This window comes from Mytilus trossulus, unplaced genomic scaffold (assembly GCF_036588685.1).
Source record: "Mytilus trossulus isolate FHL-02 unplaced genomic scaffold, PNRI_Mtr1.1.1.hap1 h1tg001304l__unscaffolded, whole genome shotgun sequence".
Taxonomy (NCBI): Eukaryota; Metazoa; Mollusca; class Bivalvia; order Mytilida; family Mytilidae; genus Mytilus; species Mytilus trossulus.
The window spans coordinates 1-21,792 of record NW_026963756.1 but is presented as its reverse complement, the minus strand read 5'-3'; the positions used below and the strand labels follow the sequence as shown (position 1 = coordinate 21,792).

General features: G+C 34.7%; 18 non-coding genes across 18 annotated transcripts; all 18 read left to right on the top strand.

Moving 5' to 3' along the window:
- The first annotated feature begins 753 nt into the window (after positions 1-753).
- On the top strand, positions 754-946 carry LOC134704197 (U2 spliceosomal RNA). Its single transcript, XR_010105300.1, has one exon. It is a non-coding gene; the product is annotated as a U2 spliceosomal RNA (small nuclear RNA).
- A 979-nt stretch (positions 947-1,925) lies between these two features.
- Positions 1,926-2,118, top strand: LOC134704196 (U2 spliceosomal RNA). Its single transcript, XR_010105299.1, has one exon. It is a non-coding gene; the product is annotated as a U2 spliceosomal RNA (small nuclear RNA).
- A 979-nt stretch (positions 2,119-3,097) lies between these two features.
- On the top strand, positions 3,098-3,290 carry LOC134704195 (U2 spliceosomal RNA). Its single transcript, XR_010105298.1, has one exon. It is a non-coding gene; the product is annotated as a U2 spliceosomal RNA (small nuclear RNA).
- Positions 3,291-4,267: 977 nt separating this feature from the next.
- LOC134704193 (U2 spliceosomal RNA) lies at positions 4,268-4,460 on the top strand. The gene has a single exon (XR_010105296.1). It is a non-coding gene; the product is annotated as a U2 spliceosomal RNA (small nuclear RNA).
- Positions 4,461-5,437: 977 nt separating this feature from the next.
- LOC134704192 (U2 spliceosomal RNA) lies at positions 5,438-5,630 on the top strand. The gene has a single exon (XR_010105295.1). It is a non-coding gene; the product is annotated as a U2 spliceosomal RNA (small nuclear RNA).
- Positions 5,631-6,607: 977 nt separating this feature from the next.
- On the top strand, positions 6,608-6,800 carry LOC134704190 (U2 spliceosomal RNA). Its single transcript, XR_010105294.1, has one exon. It is a non-coding gene; the product is annotated as a U2 spliceosomal RNA (small nuclear RNA).
- A 977-nt stretch (positions 6,801-7,777) lies between these two features.
- On the top strand, positions 7,778-7,970 carry LOC134704189 (U2 spliceosomal RNA). The gene has a single exon (XR_010105293.1). It is a non-coding gene; the product is annotated as a U2 spliceosomal RNA (small nuclear RNA).
- Positions 7,971-8,948: 978 nt separating this feature from the next.
- On the top strand, positions 8,949-9,141 carry LOC134704188 (U2 spliceosomal RNA). The gene has a single exon (XR_010105292.1). It is a non-coding gene; the product is annotated as a U2 spliceosomal RNA (small nuclear RNA).
- A 977-nt stretch (positions 9,142-10,118) lies between these two features.
- Positions 10,119-10,311, top strand: LOC134704187 (U2 spliceosomal RNA). Its single transcript, XR_010105291.1, has one exon. It is a non-coding gene; the product is annotated as a U2 spliceosomal RNA (small nuclear RNA).
- A 977-nt stretch (positions 10,312-11,288) lies between these two features.
- LOC134704186 (U2 spliceosomal RNA) lies at positions 11,289-11,481 on the top strand. Its single transcript, XR_010105290.1, has one exon. It is a non-coding gene; the product is annotated as a U2 spliceosomal RNA (small nuclear RNA).
- Positions 11,482-12,458: 977 nt separating this feature from the next.
- Positions 12,459-12,651, top strand: LOC134704185 (U2 spliceosomal RNA). The gene has a single exon (XR_010105289.1). It is a non-coding gene; the product is annotated as a U2 spliceosomal RNA (small nuclear RNA).
- Positions 12,652-13,628: 977 nt separating this feature from the next.
- Positions 13,629-13,821, top strand: LOC134704184 (U2 spliceosomal RNA). Its single transcript, XR_010105288.1, has one exon. It is a non-coding gene; the product is annotated as a U2 spliceosomal RNA (small nuclear RNA).
- A 977-nt stretch (positions 13,822-14,798) lies between these two features.
- LOC134704183 (U2 spliceosomal RNA) lies at positions 14,799-14,991 on the top strand. The gene has a single exon (XR_010105287.1). It is a non-coding gene; the product is annotated as a U2 spliceosomal RNA (small nuclear RNA).
- Positions 14,992-15,968: 977 nt separating this feature from the next.
- Positions 15,969-16,161, top strand: LOC134704200 (U2 spliceosomal RNA). The gene has a single exon (XR_010105303.1). It is a non-coding gene; the product is annotated as a U2 spliceosomal RNA (small nuclear RNA).
- A 977-nt stretch (positions 16,162-17,138) lies between these two features.
- On the top strand, positions 17,139-17,331 carry LOC134704199 (U2 spliceosomal RNA). The gene has a single exon (XR_010105302.1). It is a non-coding gene; the product is annotated as a U2 spliceosomal RNA (small nuclear RNA).
- A 977-nt stretch (positions 17,332-18,308) lies between these two features.
- LOC134704198 (U2 spliceosomal RNA) lies at positions 18,309-18,501 on the top strand. The gene has a single exon (XR_010105301.1). It is a non-coding gene; the product is annotated as a U2 spliceosomal RNA (small nuclear RNA).
- A 977-nt stretch (positions 18,502-19,478) lies between these two features.
- Positions 19,479-19,671, top strand: LOC134704194 (U2 spliceosomal RNA). The gene has a single exon (XR_010105297.1). It is a non-coding gene; the product is annotated as a U2 spliceosomal RNA (small nuclear RNA).
- Positions 19,672-20,649: 978 nt separating this feature from the next.
- Positions 20,650-20,842, top strand: LOC134704182 (U2 spliceosomal RNA). Its single transcript, XR_010105286.1, has one exon. It is a non-coding gene; the product is annotated as a U2 spliceosomal RNA (small nuclear RNA).
- The last annotated feature ends 950 nt before the right edge of the window (positions 20,843-21,792 follow it).

Here is a 21,792-nt window from a genome sequence, read left to right as displayed (position 1 = left end):
AATGTGATGGGTTTTTTTTTTTCTCTTTCTCTCTCTCGCTTGTATTCATAACAGCATATGTCAGTGTAATAATGTATTCTCGTTCCTTTAAAACAAACTCTATATAAATTTTTAGCGTTACGGAAAAACGCGGGGAAAAGAATTACGTCCCCTTCTACTGTTTCAATCATCGTTAATAGCGACGTCGCCTCAGAACGAGGGCAAACGATGGAAACTACAGTCGGCCGGTAAGTTTTTTTCCTCCTTTTAAAATTAATTTAAACATAGCTGTACCGGTTAATTCCTTTAAAAAATAGAACAGATGAACTGTTTGTGTGTTTTTTATTTAAACGACAGAGTGAAAAGTCCGTGCTGATTGTGAAAAAGCGTTGAATTTATTTTGTGATCAATGAAATTTTCAAGGCTTTGAAATCTGCGTTCGTCGGACATAGAATGAATTAAAATTGTCATGTTGTTTTGTTCGATTAAGATTAAATACGAATACGTATACGTATGACATACGTTTAAAAATGCATTCTCCCTTTTATTGCGACTTGCCGTATTTCACAAGCCGCTTTTTTTATTTTCACACCAGTTTTGTCATGCAGAAATCGTTTCATGCTGTTGGGTAATTAAAGCAAAGCAAGATCTCGTGTTTCGTGTGCTTTTTGTATATACATTTGCAAAATTTGTGTAGCTTGTTTTAAAATTAAAACACCGTGTCTGAGTAAGACATAGGATTTATAGGCTTTGGAAACTCGGAAACATTTGAGTATCGCTTCTCGGCCTTTTGGCTAAGATCAAAGTGTAGTATCTGTTCTTATCAGCTTAATATCTGATACGTACCCCATGTGGGTACTTCGATATTAAACTGATTTTTGCAACTAGGTGAGATGTTAGGTGCTTGCACCGCTCTTGCCACGAGTTGGCCTGGTATTGCAGTACCTCCAGGATCGGCTCACTCCCCATTTCGGGGAGAAAATTAAAATAGAAAAATAGCTCCTTCTATAGTCTGAGAAACAGCCCCAGTAAAATATTCTCTAATACTTTTTCTATATTATTTTATGTTATGTATTGTATAGTTTTACTCATTGTTGTAAATTAATTCTACTTCTCGCGCATGTAAAATAAATCGCATATTATTTTATTTGTTTATGTCTGTTCTCTGAAAAGTATTTTTTTTCTTTTCTAATAATGTGATGGGTTTTTTTTTTTTCTCTTTCTCTCTCTCGCTTGTATTCATAACAGCATATGTCAGTGTAATAATGTATTCTCGTTCCTTTAAAACAAACTCTATATAAATTTTTAGCGTTACGGAAAAACGCGGGGAAAAGAATTACGTCCCCTTCTACTGTTTCAATCATCGTTAATAGCGACGTCGCCTCAGAACGAGGGCAAACGATGGAAACTACAGTCGGCCGGTAAGTTTTTTCCTCCTTTTAAAATTAATTTAAACATAGCTGTACCGGTTAATTCCTTTAAAAAATAGAACAGATGAACTGTTTGTGTGTTTTTTATTTAAACGACAGAGTGAAAAGTCCGTGCTGATTGTGAAAAAGCGTTGAATTTATTTTGTGATCAATGAAATTTTCAAGGCTTTGAAATCTGCGTTCGTCGGACATAGAATGAATTAAAATTGTCATGTTGTTTTGTTCGATTAAGATTAAATACGAATACGTATACGTATGACATACGTTTAAAAATGCATTCTCCCTTTTATTGCGACTTGCCGTATTTCACAAGCCGCTTTTTTTATTTTCACACCAGTTTTGTCATGCAGAAATCGTTTCATGCTGTTGGGTAATTAAAGCAAAGCAAGATCTCGTGTTTCGTGTGCTTTTTGTATATACATTTGCAAAATTTGTGTAGCTTGTTTTAAAATTAAAACACCGTGTCTGAGTAAGACATAGGATTTATAGGCTTTGGAAACTCGGAAACATTTGAGTATCGCTTCTCGGCCTTTTGGCTAAGATCAAAGTGTAGTATCTGTTCTTATCAGCTTAATATCTGATACGTACCCCATGTGGGTACTTCGATATTAAACTGATTTTTGCAACTAGGTGAGATGTTAGGTGCTTGCACCGCTCTTGCCACGAGTTGGCCTGGTATTGCAGTACCTCCAGGATCGGCTCACTCCCCATTTCGGGGAGAAAATTAAAATAGAAAAATAGCTCCTTCTATAGTCTGAGAAACAGCCCCAGTAAAATATTCTCTAATACTTTTTCTATATTATTTTATGTTATGTATTGTATAGTTTTACTCATTGTTGTAAATTAATTCTACTTCTCGCGCATGTAAAATAAATCGCATATTATTTTATTTGTTTATGTCTGTTCTCTGAAAAGTATTTTTTTCTTTTCTAATAATGTGATGGGTTTTTTTTTTTTCTCTTTCTCTCTCTCGCTTGTATTCATAACAGCATATGTCAGTGTAATAATGTATTCTCGTTCCTTTAAAACAAACTCTATATAAATTTTTAGCGTTACGGAAAAAACGCGGGGAAAAGAATTACGTCCCCTTCTACTGTTTCAATCATCGTTAATAGCGACGTCGCCTCAGAACGAGGGCAAACGATGGAAACTACAGTCGGCCGGTAAGTTTTTTCCTCCTTTTAAAATTAATTTAAACATAGCTGTACCGGTTAATTCCTTTAAAAAATAGAACAGATGAACTGTTTGTGTGTTTTTTATTTAAACGACAGAGTGAAAAGTCCGTGCTGATTGTGAAAAAGCGTTGAATTTATTTTGTGATCAATGAAATTTTCAAGGCTTTGAAATCTGCGTTCGTCGGACATAGAATGAATTAAAATTGTCATGTTGTTTTGTTCGATTAAGATTAAATACGAATACGTATACGTATGACATACGTTTAAAAATGCATTCTCCCTTTTATTGCGACTTGCCGTATTTCACAAGCCGCTTTTTTTATTTTCACACCAGTTTTGTCATGCAGAAATCGTTTCATGCTGTTGGGTAATTAAAGCAAAGCAAGATCTCGTGTTTCGTGTGCTTTTTGTATATACATTTGCAAAATTTGTGTAGCTTGTTTTAAAATTAAAACACCGTGTCTGAGTAAGACATAGGATTTATAGGCTTTGGAAACTCGGAAACATTTGAGTATCGCTTCTCGGCCTTTTGGCTAAGATCAAAGTGTAGTATCTGTTCTTATCAGCTTAATATCTGATACGTACCCCATGTGGGTACTTCGATATTAAACTGATTTTTGCAACTAGGTGAGATGTTAGGTGCTTGCACCGCTCTTGCCACGAGTTGGCCTGGTATTGCAGTACCTCCAGGATCGGCTCACTCCCCATTTCGGGGAGAAAATTAAAATAGAAAAATAGCTCCTTCTATAGTCTGAGAAACAGCCCCAGTAAAATATTCTCTAATACTTTTTCTATATTATTTTATGTTATGTATTGTATAGTTTTACTCATTGTTGTAAATTAATTCTACTTCTCGCGCATGTAAAATAAATCGCATATTATTTTATTTGTTTATGTCTGTTCTCTGAAAAGTATTTTTTTCTTTTCTAATAATGTGATGGGTTTTTTTTTTTCTCTTTCTCTCTCTCGCTTGTATTCATAACAGCATATGTCAGTGTAATAATGTATTCTCGTTCCTTTAAAACAAACTCTATATAAATTTTTAGCGTTACGGAAAAACGCGGGGAAAAGAATTACGTCCCCTTCTACTGTTTCAATCATCGTTAATAGCGACGTCGCCTCAGAACGAGGGCAAACGATGGAAACTACAGTCGGCCGGTAAGTTTTTTCCTCCTTTTAAAATTAATTTAAACATAGCTGTACCGGTTAATTCCTTTAAAAAATAGAACAGATGAACTGTTTGTGTGTTTTTTATTTAAACGACAGAGTGAAAAGTCCGTGCTGATTGTGAAAAAGCGTTGAATTTATTTTGTGATCAATGAAATTTTCAAGGCTTTGAAATCTGCGTTCGTCGGACATAGAATGAATTAAAATTGTCATGTTGTTTTGTTCGATTAAGATTAAATACGAATACGTATACGTATGACATACGTTTAAAAATGCATTCTCCCTTTTATTGCGACTTGCCGTATTTCACAAGCCGCTTTTTTTATTTTCACACCAGTTTTGTCATGCAGAAATCGTTTCATGCTGTTGGGTAATTAAAGCAAAGCAAGATCTCGTGTTTCGTGTGCTTTTTGTATATACATTTGCAAAATTTGTGTAGCTTGTTTTAAAATTAAAACACCGTGTCTGAGTAAGACATAGGATTTATAGGCTTTGGAAACTCGGAAACATTTGAGTATCGCTTCTCGGCCTTTTGGCTAAGATCAAAGTGTAGTATCTGTTCTTATCAGCTTAATATCTGATACGTACCCCATGTGGGTACTTCGATATTAAACTGATTTTTGCAACTAGGTGAGATGTTAGGTGCTTGCACCGCTCTTGCCACGAGTTGGCCTGGTATTGCAGTACCTCCAGGATCGGCTCACTCCCCATTTCGGGGAGAAAATTAAAATAGAAAAATAGCTCCTTCTATAGTCTGAGAAACAGCCCCAGTAAAATATTCTCTAATACTTTTTCTATATTATTTTATGTTATGTATTGTATAGTTTTACTCATTGTTGTAAATTAATTCTACTTCTCGCGCATGTAAAATAAATCGCATATTATTTTATTTGTTTATGTCTGTTCTCTGAAAAGTATTTTTTTCTTTTCTAATAATGTGATGGGTTTTTTTTTTTCTCTTTCTCTCTCTCGCTTGTATTCATAACAGCATATGTCAGTGTAATAATGTATTCTCGTTCCTTTAAAACAAACTCTATATAAATTTTTAGCGTTACGGAAAAACGCGGGGAAAAGAATTACGTCCCCTTCTACTGTTTCAATCATCGTTAATAGCGACGTCGCCTCAGAACGAGGGCAAACGATGGAAACTACAGTCGGCCGGTAAGTTTTTTCCTCCTTTTAAAATTAATTTAAACATAGCTGTACCGGTTAATTCCTTTAAAAAATAGAACAGATGAACTGTTTGTGTGTTTTTTATTTAAACGACAGAGTGAAAAGTCCGTGCTGATTGTGAAAAAGCGTTGAATTTATTTTGTGATCAATGAAATTTTCAAGGCTTTGAAATCTGCGTTCGTCGGACATAGAATGAATTAAAATTGTCATGTTGTTTTGTTCGATTAAGATTAAATACGAATACGTATACGTATGACATACGTTTAAAAATGCATTCTCCCTTTTATTGCGACTTGCCGTATTTCACAAGCCGCTTTTTTTATTTTCACACCAGTTTTGTCATGCAGAAATCGTTTCATGCTGTTGGGTAATTAAAGCAAAGCAAGATCTCGTGTTTCGTGTGCTTTTTGTATATACATTTGCAAAATTTGTGTAGCTTGTTTTAAAATTAAAACACCGTGTCTGAGTAAGACATAGGATTTATAGGCTTTGGAAACTCGGAAACATTTGAGTATCGCTTCTCGGCCTTTTGGCTAAGATCAAAGTGTAGTATCTGTTCTTATCAGCTTAATATCTGATACGTACCCCATGTGGGTACTTCGATATTAAACTGATTTTTGCAACTAGGTGAGATGTTAGGTGCTTGCACCGCTCTTGCCACGAGTTGGCCTGGTATTGCAGTACCTCCAGGATCGGCTCACTCCCCATTTCGGGGAGAAAATTAAAATAGAAAAATAGCTCCTTCTATAGTCTGAGAAACAGCCCCAGTAAAATATTCTCTAATACTTTTTCTATATTATTTTATGTTATGTATTGTATAGTTTTACTCATTGTTGTAAATTAATTCTACTTCTCGCGCATGTAAAATAAATCGCATATTATTTTATTTGTTTATGTCTGTTCTCTGAAAAGTATTTTTTTCTTTTCTAATAATGTGATGGGTTTTTTTTTTTCTCTTTCTCTCTCTCGCTTGTATTCATAACAGCATATGTCAGTGTAATAATGTATTCTCGTTCCTTTAAAACAAACTCTATATAAATTTTTAGCGTTACGGAAAAACGCGGGGAAAAGAATTACGTCCCCTTCTACTGTTTCAATCATCGTTAATAGCGACGTCGCCTCAGAACGAGGGCAAACGATGGAAACTACAGTCGGCCGGTAAGTTTTTTCCTCCTTTTAAAATTAATTTAAACATAGCTGTACCGGTTAATTCCTTTAAAAAATAGAACAGATGAACTGTTTGTGTGTTTTTTATTTAAACGACAGAGTGAAAAGTCCGTGCTGATTGTGAAAAAGCGTTGAATTTATTTTGTGATCAATGAAATTTTCAAGGCTTTGAAATCTGCGTTCGTCGGACATAGAATGAATTAAAATTGTCATGTTGTTTTGTTCGATTAAGATTAAATACGAATACGTATACGTATGACATACGTTTAAAAATGCATTCTCCCTTTTATTGCGACTTGCCGTATTTCACAAGCCGCTTTTTTTATTTTCACACCAGTTTTGTCATGCAGAAATCGTTTCATGCTGTTGGGTAATTAAAGCAAAGCAAGATCTCGTGTTTCGTGTGCTTTTTGTATATACATTTGCAAAATTTGTGTAGCTTGTTTTAAAATTAAAACACCGTGTCTGAGTAAGACATAGGATTTATAGGCTTTGGAAACTCGGAAACATTTGAGTATCGCTTCTCGGCCTTTTGGCTAAGATCAAAGTGTAGTATCTGTTCTTATCAGCTTAATATCTGATACGTACCCCATGTGGGTACTTCGATATTAAACTGATTTTTGCAACTAGGTGAGATGTTAGGTGCTTGCACCGCTCTTGCCACGAGTTGGCCTGGTATTGCAGTACCTCCAGGATCGGCTCACTCCCCATTTCGGGGAGAAAATTAAAATAGAAAAATAGCTCCTTCTATAGTCTGAGAAACAGCCCCAGTAAAATATTCTCTAATACTTTTTCTATATTATTTTATGTTATGTATTGTATAGTTTTACTCATTGTTGTAAATTAATTCTACTTCTCGCGCATGTAAAATAAATCGCATATTATTTTATTTGTTTATGTCTGTTCTCTGAAAAGTATTTTTTTCTTTTCTAATAATGTGATGGGTTTTTTTTTTTCTCTTTCTCTCTCTCGCTTGTATTCATAACAGCATATGTCAGTGTAATAATGTATTCTCGTTCCTTTAAAACAAACTCTATATAAATTTTTAGCGTTACGGAAAAACGCGGGGAAAAGAATTACGTCCCCTTCTACTGTTTCAATCATCGTTAATAGCGACGTCGCCTCAGAACGAGGGCAAACGATGGAAACTACAGTCGGCCGGTAAGTTTTTTCCTCCTTTTAAAATTAATTTAAACATAGCTGTACCGGTTAATTCCTTTAAAAAATAGAACAGATGAACTGTTTGTGTGTTTTTTATTTAAACGACAGAGTGAAAAGTCCGTGCTGATTGTGAAAAAGCGTTGAATTTATTTTGTGATCAATGAAATTTTCAAGGCTTTGAAATCTGCGTTCGTCGGACATAGAATGAATTAAAATTGTCATGTTGTTTTGTTCGATTAAGATTAAATACGAATACGTATACGTATGACATACGTTTAAAAATGCATTCTCCCTTTTATTGCGACTTGCCGTATTTCACAAGCCGCTTTTTTTATTTTCACACCAGTTTTGTCATGCAGAAATCGTTTCATGCTGTTGGGTAATTAAAGCAAAGCAAGATCTCGTGTTTCGTGTGCTTTTTGTATATACATTTGCAAAATTTGTGTAGCTTGTTTTAAAATTAAAACACCGTGTCTGAGTAAGACATAGGATTTATAGGCTTTGGAAACTCGGAAACATTTGAGTATCGCTTCTCGGCCTTTTGGCTAAGATCAAAGTGTAGTATCTGTTCTTATCAGCTTAATATCTGATACGTACCCCATGTGGGTACTTCGATATTAAACTGATTTTTGCAACTAGGTGAGATGTTAGGTGCTTGCACCGCTCTTGCCACGAGTTGGCCTGGTATTGCAGTACCTCCAGGATCGGCTCACTCCCCATTTCGGGGAGAAAATTAAAATAGAAAAATAGCTCCTTCTATAGTCTGAGAAACAGCCCCAGTAAAATATTCTCTAATACTTTTTCTATATTATTTTATGTTATGTATTGTATAGTTTTACTCATTGTTGTAAATTAATTCTACTTCTCGCGCATGTAAAATAAATCGCATATTATTTTATTTGTTTATGTCTGTTCTCTGAAAAGTATTTTTTTCTTTTCTAATAATGTGATGGGTTTTTTTTTTTTCTCTTTCTCTCTCTCGCTTGTATTCATAACAGCATATGTCAGTGTAATAATGTATTCTCGTTCCTTTAAAACAAACTCTATATAAATTTTTAGCGTTACGGAAAAACGCGGGGAAAAGAATTACGTCCCCTTCTACTGTTTCAATCATCGTTAATAGCGACGTCGCCTCAGAACGAGGGCAAACGATGGAAACTACAGTCGGCCGGTAAGTTTTTTCCTCCTTTTAAAATTAATTTAAACATAGCTGTACCGGTTAATTCCTTTAAAAAATAGAACAGATGAACTGTTTGTGTGTTTTTTATTTAAACGACAGAGTGAAAAGTCCGTGCTGATTGTGAAAAAGCGTTGAATTTATTTTGTGATCAATGAAATTTTCAAGGCTTTGAAATCTGCGTTCGTCGGACATAGAATGAATTAAAATTGTCATGTTGTTTTGTTCGATTAAGATTAAATACGAATACGTATACGTATGACATACGTTTAAAAATGCATTCTCCCTTTTATTGCGACTTGCCGTATTTCACAAGCCGCTTTTTTTATTTTCACACCAGTTTTGTCATGCAGAAATCGTTTCATGCTGTTGGGTAATTAAAGCAAAGCAAGATCTCGTGTTTCGTGTGCTTTTTGTATATACATTTGCAAAATTTGTGTAGCTTGTTTTAAAATTAAAACACCGTGTCTGAGTAAGACATAGGATTTATAGGCTTTGGAAACTCGGAAACATTTGAGTATCGCTTCTCGGCCTTTTGGCTAAGATCAAAGTGTAGTATCTGTTCTTATCAGCTTAATATCTGATACGTACCCCATGTGGGTACTTCGATATTAAACTGATTTTTGCAACTAGGTGAGATGTTAGGTGCTTGCACCGCTCTTGCCACGAGTTGGCCTGGTATTGCAGTACCTCCAGGATCGGCTCACTCCCCATTTCGGGGAGAAAATTAAAATAGAAAAATAGCTCCTTCTATAGTCTGAGAAACAGCCCCAGTAAAATATTCTCTAATACTTTTTCTATATTATTTTATGTTATGTATTGTATAGTTTTACTCATTGTTGTAAATTAATTCTACTTCTCGCGCATGTAAAATAAATCGCATATTATTTTATTTGTTTATGTCTGTTCTCTGAAAAGTATTTTTTTCTTTTCTAATAATGTGATGGGTTTTTTTTTTTCTCTTTCTCTCTCTCGCTTGTATTCATAACAGCATATGTCAGTGTAATAATGTATTCTCGTTCCTTTAAAACAAACTCTATATAAATTTTTAGCGTTACGGAAAAACGCGGGGAAAAGAATTACGTCCCCTTCTACTGTTTCAATCATCGTTAATAGCGACGTCGCCTCAGAACGAGGGCAAACGATGGAAACTACAGTCGGCCGGTAAGTTTTTTCCTCCTTTTAAAATTAATTTAAACATAGCTGTACCGGTTAATTCCTTTAAAAAATAGAACAGATGAACTGTTTGTGTGTTTTTTATTTAAACGACAGAGTGAAAAGTCCGTGCTGATTGTGAAAAAGCGTTGAATTTATTTTGTGATCAATGAAATTTTCAAGGCTTTGAAATCTGCGTTCGTCGGACATAGAATGAATTAACATTGTCATGTTGTTTTGTTCGATTAAGATTAAATACGAATACGTATACGTATGACATACGTTTAAAAATGCATTCTCCCTTTTATTGCGACTTGCCGTATTTCACAAGCCGCTTTTTTTATTTTCACACCAGTTTTGTCATGCAGAAATCGTTTCATGCTGTTGGGTAATTAAAGCAAAGCAAGATCTCGTGTTTCGTGTGCTTTTTGTATATACATTTGCAAAATTTGTGTAGCTTGTTTTAAAATTAAAACACCGTGTCTGAGTAAGACATAGGATTTATAGGCTTTGGAAACTCGGAAACATTTGAGTATCGCTTCTCGGCCTTTTGGCTAAGATCAAAGTGTAGTATCTGTTCTTATCAGCTTAATATCTGATACGTACCCCATGTGGGTACTTCGATATTAAACTGATTTTTGCAACTAGGTGAGATGTTAGGTGCTTGCACCGCTCTTGCCACGAGTTGGCCTGGTATTGCAGTACCTCCAGGATCGGCTCACTCCCCATTTCGGGGAGAAAATTAAAATAGAAAAATAGCTCCTTCTATAGTCTGAGAAACAGCCCCAGTAAAATATTCTCTAATACTTTTTCTATATTATTTTATGTTATGTATTGTATAGTTTTACTCATTGTTGTAAATTAATTCTACTTCTCGCGCATGTAAAATAAATCGCATATTATTTTATTTGTTTATGTCTGTTCTCTGAAAAGTATTTTTTTCTTTTCTAATAATGTGATGGGTTTTTTTTTTTCTCTTTCTCTCTCTCGCTTGTATTCATAACAGCATATGTCAGTGTAATAATGTATTCTCGTTCCTTTAAAACAAACTCTATATAAATTTTTAGCGTTACGGAAAAACGCGGGGAAAAGAATTACGTCCCCTTCTACTGTTTCAATCATCGTTAATAGCGACGTCGCCTCAGAACGAGGGCAAACGATGGAAACTACAGTCGGCCGGTAAGTTTTTTCCTCCTTTTAAAATTAATTTAAACATAGCTGTACCGGTTAATTCCTTTAAAAAATAGAACAGATGAACTGTTTGTGTGTTTTTTATTTAAACGACAGAGTGAAAAGTCCGTGCTGATTGTGAAAAAGCGTTGAATTTATTTTGTGATCAATGAAATTTTCAAGGCTTTGAAATCTGCGTTCGTCGGACATAGAATGAATTAAAATTGTCATGTTGTTTTGTTCGATTAAGATTAAATACGAATACGTATACGTATGACATACGTTTAAAAATGCATTCTCCCTTTTATTGCGACTTGCCGTATTTCACAAGCCGCTTTTTTTATTTTCACACCAGTTTTGTCATGCAGAAATCGTTTCATGCTGTTGGGTAATTAAAGCAAAGCAAGATCTCGTGTTTCGTGTGCTTTTTGTATATACATTTGCAAAATTTGTGTAGCTTGTTTTAAAATTAAAACACCGTGTCTGAGTAAGACATAGGATTTATAGGCTTTGGAAACTCGGAAACATTTGAGTATCGCTTCTCGGCCTTTTGGCTAAGATCAAAGTGTAGTATCTGTTCTTATCAGCTTAATATCTGATACGTACCCCATGTGGGTACTTCGATATTAAACTGATTTTTGCAACTAGGTGAGATGTTAGGTGCTTGCACCGCTCTTGCCACGAGTTGGCCTGGTATTGCAGTACCTCCAGGATCGGCTCACTCCCCATTTCGGGGAGAAAATTAAAATAGAAAAATAGCTCCTTCTATAGTCTGAGAAACAGCCCCAGTAAAATATTCTCTAATACTTTTTCTATATTATTTTATGTTATGTATTGTATAGTTTTACTCATTGTTGTAAATTAATTCTACTTCTCGCGCATGTAAAATAAATCGCATATTATTTTATTTGTTTATGTCTGTTCTCTGAAAAGTATTTTTTTCTTTTCTAATAATGTGATGGGTTTTTTTTTTTCTCTTTCTCTCTCTCGCTTGTATTCATAACAGCATATGTCAGTGTAATAATGTATTCTCGTTCCTTTAAAACAAACTCTATATAAATTTTTAGCGTTACGGAAAAACGCGGGGAAAAGAATTACGTCCCCTTCTACTGTTTCAATCATCGTTAATAGCGACGTCGCCTCAGAACGAGGGCAAACGATGGAAACTACAGTCGGCCGGTAAGTTTTTTCCTCCTTTTAAAATTAATTTAAACATAGCTGTACCGGTTAATTCCTTTAAAAAATAGAACAGATGAACTGTTTGTGTGTTTTTTATTTAAACGACAGAGTGAAAAGTCCGTGCTGATTGTGAAAAAGCGTTGAATTTATTTTGTGATCAATGAAATTTTCAAGGCTTTGAAATCTGCGTTCGTCGGACATAGAATGAATTAAAATTGTCATGTTGTTTTGTTCGATTAAGATTAAATACGAATACGTATACGTATGACATACGTTTAAAAATGCATTCTCCCTTTTATTGCGACTTGCCGTATTTCACAAGCCGCTTTTTTTATTTTCACACCAGTTTTGTCATGCAGAAATCGTTTCATGCTGTTGGGTAATTAAAGCAAAGCAAGATCTCGTGTTTCGTGTGCTTTTTGTATATACATTTGCAAAATTTGTGTAGCTTGTTTTAAAATTAAAACACCGTGTCTGAGTAAGACATAGGATTTATAGGCTTTGGAAACTCGGAAACATTTGAGTATCGCTTCTCGGCCTTTTGGCTAAGATCAAAGTGTAGTATCTGTTCTTATCAGCTTAATATCTGATACGTACCCCATGTGGGTACTTCGATATTAAACTGATTTTTGCAACTAGGTGAGATGTTAGGTGCTTGCACCGCTCTTGCCACGAGTTGGCCTGGTATTGCAGTACCTCCAGGATCGGCTCACTCCCCATTTCGGGGAGAAAATTAAAATAGAAAAATAGCTCCTTCTATAGTCTGAGAAACAGCCCCAGTAAAATATTCTCTAATACTTTTTCTATATTATTTTATGTTATGTATTGTATAGTTTTACTCATTGTTGTAAATTAATTCTACTTCTCGCGCATGTAAAATAAATCGCATATTATTTTATTTGTTTATGTCTGTTCTCTGAAAAGTATTTTTTTCTTTTCTAATAATGTGATGGGTTTTTTTTTTTCTCTTTCTCTCTCTCGCTTGTATTCATAACAGCATATGTCAGTGTAATAATGTATTCTCGTTCCTTTAAAACAAACTCTATATAAATTTTTAGCGTTACGGAAAAACGCGGGGAAAAGAATTACGTCCCCTTCTACTGTTTCAATCATCGTTAATAGCGACGTCGCCTCAGAACGAGGGCAAACGATGGAAACTACAGTCGGCCGGTAAGTTTTTTCCTCCTTTTAAAATTAATTTAAACATAGCTGTACCGGTTAATTCCTTTAAAAAATAGAACAGATGAACTGTTTGTGTGTTTTTTATTTAAACGACAGAGTGAAAAGTCCGTGCTGATTGTGAAAAAGCGTTGAATTTATTTTGTGATCAATGAAATTTTCAAGGCTTTGAAATCTGCGTTCGTCGGACATAGAATGAATTAAAATTGTCATGTTGTTTTGTTCGATTAAGATTAAATACGAATACGTATACGTATGACATACGTTTAAAAATGCATTCTCCCTTTTATTGCGACTTGCCGTATTTCACAAGCCGCTTTTTTTATTTTCACACCAGTTTTGTCATGCAGAAATCGTTTCATGCTGTTGGGTAATTAAAGCAAAGCAAGATCTCGTGTTTCGTGTGCTTTTTGTATATACATTTGCAAAATTTGTGTAGCTTGTTTTAAAATTAAAACACCGTGTCTGAGTAAGACATAGGATTTATAGGCTTTGGAAACTCGGAAACATTTGAGTATCGCTTCTCGGCCTTTTGGCTAAGATCAAAGTGTAGTATCTGTTCTTATCAGCTTAATATCTGATACGTACCCCATGTGGGTACTTCGATATTAAACTGATTTTTGCAACTAGGTGAGATGTTAGGTGCTTGCACCGCTCTTGCCACGAGTTGGCCTGGTATTGCAGTACCTCCAGGATCGGCTCACTCCCCATTTCGGGGAGAAAATTAAAATAGAAAAATAGCTCCTTCTATAGTCTGAGAAACAGCCCCAGTAAAATATTCTCTAATACTTTTTCTATATTATTTTATGTTATGTATTGTATAGTTTTACTCATTGTTGTAAATTAATTCTACTTCTCGCGCATGTAAAATAAATCGCATATTATTTTATTTGTTTATGTCTGTTCTCTGAAAAGTATTTTTTTCTTTTCTAATAATGTGATGGGTTTTTTTTTTTCTCTTTCTCTCTCTCGCTTGTATTCATAACAGCATATGTCAGTGTAATAATGTATTCTCGTTCCTTTAAAACAAACTCTATATAAATTTTTAGCGTTACGGAAAAACGCGGGGAAAAGAATTACGTCCCCTTCTACTGTTTCAATCATCGTTAATAGCGACGTCGCCTCAGAACGAGGGCAAACGATGGAAACTACAGTCGGCCGGTAAGTTTTTTCCTCCTTTTAAAATTAATTTAAACATAGCTGTACCGGTTAATTCCTTTAAAAAATAGAACAGATGAACTGTTTGTGTGTTTTTTATTTAAACGACAGAGTGAAAAGTCCGTGCTGATTGTGAAAAAGCGTTGAATTTATTTTGTGATCAATGAAATTTTCAAGGCTTTGAAATCTGCGTTCGTCGGACATAGAATGAATTAAAATTGTCATGTTGTTTTGTTCGATTAAGATTAAATACGAATACGTATACGTATGACATACGTTTAAAAATGCATTCTCCCTTTTATTGCGACTTGCCGTATTTCACAAGCCGCTTTTTTTATTTTCACACCAGTTTTGTCATGCAGAAATCGTTTCATGCTGTTGGGTAATTAAAGCAAAGCAAGATCTCGTGTTTCGTGTGCTTTTTGTATATACATTTGCAAAATTTGTGTAGCTTGTTTTAAAATTAAAACACCGTGTCTGAGTAAGACATAGGATTTATAGGCTTTGGAAACTCGGAAACATTTGAGTATCGCTTCTCGGCCTTTTGGCTAAGATCAAAGTGTAGTATCTGTTCTTATCAGCTTAATATCTGATACGTACCCCATGTGGGTACTTCGATATTAAACTGATTTTTGCAACTAGGTGAGATGTTAGGTGCTTGCACCGCTCTTGCCACGAGTTGGCCTGGTATTGCAGTACCTCCAGGATCGGCTCACTCCCCATTTCGGGGAGAAAATTAAAATAGAAAAATAGCTCCTTCTATAGTCTGAGAAACAGCCCCAGTAAAATATTCTCTAATACTTTTTCTATATTATTTTATGTTATGTATTGTATAGTTTTACTCATTGTTGTAAATTAATTCTACTTCTCGCGCATGTAAAATAAATCGCATATTATTTTATTTGTTTATGTCTGTTCTCTGAAAAGTATTTTTTTCTTTTCTAATAATGTGATGGGTTTTTTTTTTTCTCTTTCTCTCTCTCGCTTGTATTCATAACAGCATATGTCAGTGTAATAATGTATTCTCGTTCCTTTAAAACAAACTCTATATAAATTTTTAGCGTTACGGAAAAACGCGGGGAAAAGAATTACGTCCCCTTCTACTGTTTCAATCATCGTTAATAGCGACGTCGCCTCAGAACGAGGGCAAACGATGGAAACTACAGTCGGCCGGTAAGTTTTTTCCTCCTTTTAAAATTAATTTAAACATAGCTGTACCGGTTAATTCCTTTAAAAAATAGAACAGATGAACTGTTTGTGTGTTTTTTATTTAAACGACAGAGTGAAAAGTCCGTGCTGATTGTGAAAAAGCGTTGAATTTATTTTGTGATCAATGAAATTTTCAAGGCTTTGAAATCTGCGTTCGTCGGACATAGAATGAATTAAAATTGTCATGTTGTTTTGTTCGATTAAGATTAAATACGAATACGTATACGTATGACATACGTTTAAAAATGCATTCTCCCTTTTATTGCGACTTGCCGTATTTCACAAGCCGCTTTTTTTATTTTCACACCAGTTTTGTCATGCAGAAATCGTTTCATGCTGTTGGGTAATTAAAGCAAAGCAAGATCTCGTGTTTCGTGTGCTTTTTGTATATACATTTGCAAAATTTGTGTAGCTTGTTTTAAAATTAAAACACCGTGTCTGAGTAAGACATAGGATTTATAGGCTTTGGAAACTCGGAAACATTTGAGTATCGCTTCTCGGCCTTTTGGCTAAGATCAAAGTGTAGTATCTGTTCTTATCAGCTTAATATCTGATACGTACCCCATGTGGGTACTTCGATATTAAACTGATTTTTGCAACTAGGTGAGATGTTAGGTGCTTGCACCGCTCTTGCCACGAGTTGGCCTGGTATTGCAGTACCTCCAGGATCGGCTCACTCCCCATTTCGGGGAGAAAATTAAAATAGAAAAATAGCTCCTTCTATAGTCTGAGAAACAGCCCCAGTAAAATATTCTCTAATACTTTTTCTATATTATTTTATGTTATGTATTGTATAGTTTTACTCATTGTTGTAAATTAATTCTACTTCTCGCGCATGTAAAATAAATCGCATATTATTTTATTTGTTTATGTCTGTTCTCTGAAAAGTATTTTTTTCTTTTCTAATAATGTGATGGGTTTTTTTTTTTCTCTTTCTCTCTCTCGCTTGTATTCATAACAGCATATGTCAGTGTAATAATGTATTCTCGTTCCTTTAAAACAAACTCTATATAAATTTTTAGCGTTACGGAAAAACGCGGGGAAAAGAATTACGTCCCCTTCTACTGTTTCAATCATCGTTAATAGCGACGTCGCCTCAGAACGAGGGCAAACGATGGAAACTACAGTCGGCCGGTAAGTTTTTTCCTCCTTTTAAAATTAATTTAAACATAGCTGTACCGGTTAATTCCTTTAAAAAATAGAACAGATGAACTGTTTGTGTGTTTTTTATTTAAACGACAGAGTGAAAAGTCCGTGCTGATTGTGAAAAAGCGTTGAATTTATTTTGTGATCAATGAAATTTTCAAGGCTTTGAAATCTGCGTTCGTCGGACATAGAATGAATTAAAATTGTCATGTTGTTTTGTTCGATTAAGATTAAATACGAATACGTATACGTATGACATACGTTTAAAAATGCATTCTCCCTTTTATTGCGACTTGCCGTATTTCACAAGCCGCTTTTTTTATTTTCACACCAGTTTTGTCATGCAGAAATCGTTTCATGCTGTTGGGTAATTAAAGCAAAGCAAGATCTCGTGTTTCGTGTGCTTTTTGTATATACATTTGCAAAATTTGTGTAGCTTGTTTTAAAATTAAAACACCGTGTCTGAGTAAGACATAGGATTTATAGGCTTTGGAAACTCGGAAACATTTGAGTATCGCTTCTCGGCCTTTTGGCTAAGATCAAAGTGTAGTATCTGTTCTTATCAGCTTAATATCTGATACGTACCCCATGTGGGTACTTCGATATTAAACTGATTTTTGCAACTAGGTGAGATGTTAGGTGCTTGCACCGCTCTTGCCACGAGTTGGCCTGGTATTGCAGTACCTCCAGGATCGGCTCACTCCCCATTTCGGGGAGAAAATTAAAATAGAAAAATAGCTCCTTCTATAGTCTGAGAAACAGCCCCAGTAAAATATTCTCTAATACTTTTTCTATATTATTTTATGTTATGTATTGTATAGTTTTACTCATTGTTGTAAATTAATTCTACTTCTCGCGCATGTAAAATAAATCGCATATTATTTTATTTGTTTATGTCTGTTCTCTGAAAAGTATTTTTTTCTTTTCTAATAATGTGATGGGTTTTTTTTTTTCTCTTTCTCTCTCTCGCTTGTATTCATAACAGCATATGTCAGTGTAATAATGTATTCTCGTTCCTTTAAAACAAACTCTATATAAATTTTTAGCGTTACGGAAAAACGCGGGGAAAAGAATTACGTCCCCTTCTACTGTTTCAATCATCGTTAATAGCGACGTCGCCTCAGAACGAGGGCAAACGATGGAAACTACAGTCGGCCGGTAAGTTTTTTCCTCCTTTTAAAATTAATTTAAACATAGCTGTACCGGTTAATTCCTTTAAAAAATAGAACAGATGAACTGTTTGTGTGTTTTTTATTTAAACGACAGAGTGAAAAGTCCGTGCTGATTGTGAAAAAGCGTTGAATTTATTTTGTGATCAATGAAATTTTCAAGGCTTTGAAATCTGCGTTCGTCGGACATAGAATGAATTAAAATTGTCATGTTGTTTTGTTCGATTAAGATTAAATACGAATACGTATACGTATGACATACGTTTAAAAATGCATTCTCCCTTTTATTGCGACTTGCCGTATTTCACAAGCCGCTTTTTTTATTTTCACACCAGTTTTGTCATGCAGAAATCGTTTCATGCTGTTGGGTAATTAAAGCAAAGCAAGATCTCGTGTTTCGTGTGCTTTTTGTATATACATTTGCAAAATTTGTGTAGCTTGTTTTAAAATTAAAACACCGTGTCTGAGTAAGACATAGGATTTATAGGCTTTGGAAACTCGGAAACATTTGAGTATCGCTTCTCGGCCTTTTGGCTAAGATCAAAGTGTAGTATCTGTTCTTATCAGCTTAATATCTGATACGTACCCCATGTGGGTACTTCGATATTAAACTGATTTTTGCAACTAGGTGAGATGTTAGGTGCTTGCACCGCTCTTGCCACGAGTTGGCCTGGTATTGCAGTACCTCCAGGATCGGCTCACTCCCCATTTCGGGGAGAAAATTAAATAGAAAAATAGCTCCTTCTATAGTCTGAGAAACAGCCCCAGTAAAATATTCTCTAATACTTTTTCTATATTATTTTATGTTATGTATTGTATAGTTTTACTCATTGTTGTAAATTAATTCTACTTCTCGCGCATGTAAAATAAATCGCATATTATTTTATTTGTTTATGTCTGTTCTCTGAAAAGTATTTTTTTCTTTTCTAATAATGTGATGGGTTTTTTTTTTTCTCTTTCTCTCTCTCGCTTGTATTCATAACAGCATATGTCAGTGTAATAATGTATTCTCGTTCCTTTAAAACAAACTCTATATAAATTTTTAGCGTTACGGAAAAACGCGGGGAAAGAATTACGTCCCCTTCTACTGTTTCAATCATCGTTAATAGCGACGTCGCCTCAGAACGAGGGCAAACGATGGAAACTACAGTCGGCCGGTAAGTTTTTTCCTCCTTTTAAAATTAATTTAAACATAGCTGTACCGGTTAATTCCTTTAAAAAATAGAACAGATGAACTGTTTGTGTGTTTTTTATTTAAACGACAGAGTGAAAAGTCCGTGCTGATTGTGAAAAAGCGTTGAATTTATTTGTGATCAATGAAATTTTCAAGGCTTTGAAATCTGCGTTCGTCGGACATAGAATGAATTAAAATTGTCATGTTGTTTTGTTCGATTAAGATTAAATACGAATACGTATACGTATGACATACGTTTAAAAATGCATTCTCCCTTTTATTGCGACTTGCCGTATTTCACAAGCCGCTTTTTTTATTTTCACACCAGTTTTGTCATGCAGAAATCGTTTCATGCTGTTGGGTAATTAAAGCAAAGCAAGATCTCGTGTTTCGTGTGCTTTTTGTATATACATTTGCAAAATTTGTGTAGCTTGTTGTTTTAAAATTAAAACACCGTGTCTGAGTAAGACATAGGATTTATAGGCTTTGGAAACTCGGAAACATTTGAGTATCGCTTCTCGGCCTTTTGGCTAAGATCAAAGTGTAGTATCTGTTCTTATCAGCTTAATATCTGATACGTACCCCATGTGGGTACTTCGATATTAAACTGATTTTTGCAACTAGGTGAGATGTTAGGTGCTTGCACCGCTCTTGCCACGAGTTGGCCTGGTATTGCAGTACCTCCAGGATCGGCTCACTCCCCATTTCGGGGAGAAAATTAAAATAGAAAAATAGCTCCTTCTATAGTCTGAGAAACAGCCCCAGTAAAATATTCTCTAATACTTTTTCTATATTATTTTATGTTATGTATTGTATAGTTTTACTCATTGTTGTAAATTAATTCTACTTCTCGCGCATGTAAAATAAATCGCATATTATTTTATTTGTTTATGTCTGTTCTCTGAAAAGTATTTTTTTCTTTTCTAATAATGTGATGGGTTTTTTTTTTTTCTCTTTCTCTCTCTCGCTTGTATTCATAACAGCATATGTCAGTGTAATAATGTATTCTCGTTCCTTTAAAACAAACTCTATATAAATTTTTAGCGTTACGGAAAAACGCGGGGAAAAGAATTACGTCCCCTTCTACTGTTTCAATCATCGTTAATAGCGACGTCGCCTCAGAACGAGGGCAAACGATGGAAACTACAGTCGGCCGGTAAGTTTTTTCCTCCTTTTAAAATTAATTTAAACATAGCTGTACCGGTTAATTCCTTTAAAAAATAGAACAGATGAACTGTTTGTGTGTTTTTTATTTAAACGACAGAGTGAAAAGTCCGTGCTGATTGTGAAAAAGCGTTGAATTTATTTTGTGATCAATGAAATTTTCAAGGCTTTGAAATCTGCGTTCGTCGGACATAGAATGAATTAAAATTGTCATGTTGTTTTGTTCGATTAAGATTAAATACGAATACGTATACGTATGACATACGTTTAAAAATGCATTCTCCCTTTTATTGCGACTTGCCGTATTTCACAAGCCGCTTTTTTTATTTTCACACCAGTTTTGTCATGCAGAAATCGTTTCATGCTGTTGGGTAATTAAAGCAAAGCAAGATCTCGTGTTTCGTGTGCTTTTTGTATATACATTTGCAAAATTTGTGTAGCTTGTTTTAAAATTAAAACACCGTGTCTGAGTAAGACATAGGATTTATAGGCTTTGGAAACTCGGAAACATTTGAGTATCGCTTCTCGGCCTTTTGGCTAAGATCAAAGTGTAGTATCTGTTCTTATCAGCTTAATATCTGATACGTACCCCATGTGGGTACTTCGATATTAAACTGATTTTTGCAACTAGGTGAGATGTTAGGTGCTTGCACCGCTCTTGCCACGAGTTGGCCTGGTATTGCAGTACCTCCAGGATCGGCTCACTCCCCATTTCGGGGAGAAAATTAAAATAGAAAAATAGCTCCTTCTATAGTCTGAGAAACAGCCCCAGTAAAATATTCTCTAATACTTTTTCTATATTATTTTATGTTATGTATTGTATAGTTTTACTCATTGTTGTAAATTAATTCTACTTCTCGCGCATGTAAAATAAATCGCATATTATTTTATTTGTTTATGTCTGTTCTCTGAAAAGTATTTTTTTCTTTTCTAATAATGTGATGGGTTTTTTTTTTTCTCTTTCTCTCTCTCGCTTGTATTCATAACAGCATATGTCAGTGTAATAATGTATTCTCGTTCCTTTAAAACAAACTCTATATAAATTTTTAGCGTTACGGAAAAACGCGGGGAAAAGAATTACGTCCCCTTCTACTGTTTCAATCATCGTTAATAGCGACGTCGCCTCAGAACGAGGGCAAACGATGGAAACTACAGTCGGCCGGTAAGTTTTTTCCTCCTTTTAAAATTAATTTAAACATAGCTGTACCGGTTAATTCCTTTAAAAAATAGAACAGATGAACTGTTTGTGTGTTTTTTATTTAAACGACAGAGTGAAAAGTCCGTGCTGATTGTGAAAAAGCGTTGAATTTATTTTGTGATCAATGAAATTTTCAAGGCTTTGAAATCTGCGTTCGTCGGACATAGAATGAATTAAAATTGTCATGTTGTTTTGTTCGATTAAGATTAAATACGAATACGTATACGTATGACATACGTTTAAAAATGCATTCTCCCTTTTATTGCGACTTGCCGTATTTCACAAGCCGCTTTTTTTATTTTCACACCAGTTTTGTCATGCAGAAATCGTTTCATGCTGTTGGGTAATTAAAGCAAAGCAAGATCTCGTGTTTCGTGTGCTTTTTGTATATACATTTGCAAAATTTGTGTAGCTTGTTTTAAAATTAAAACACCGTGTCTGAGTAAGACATAGGATTTATAG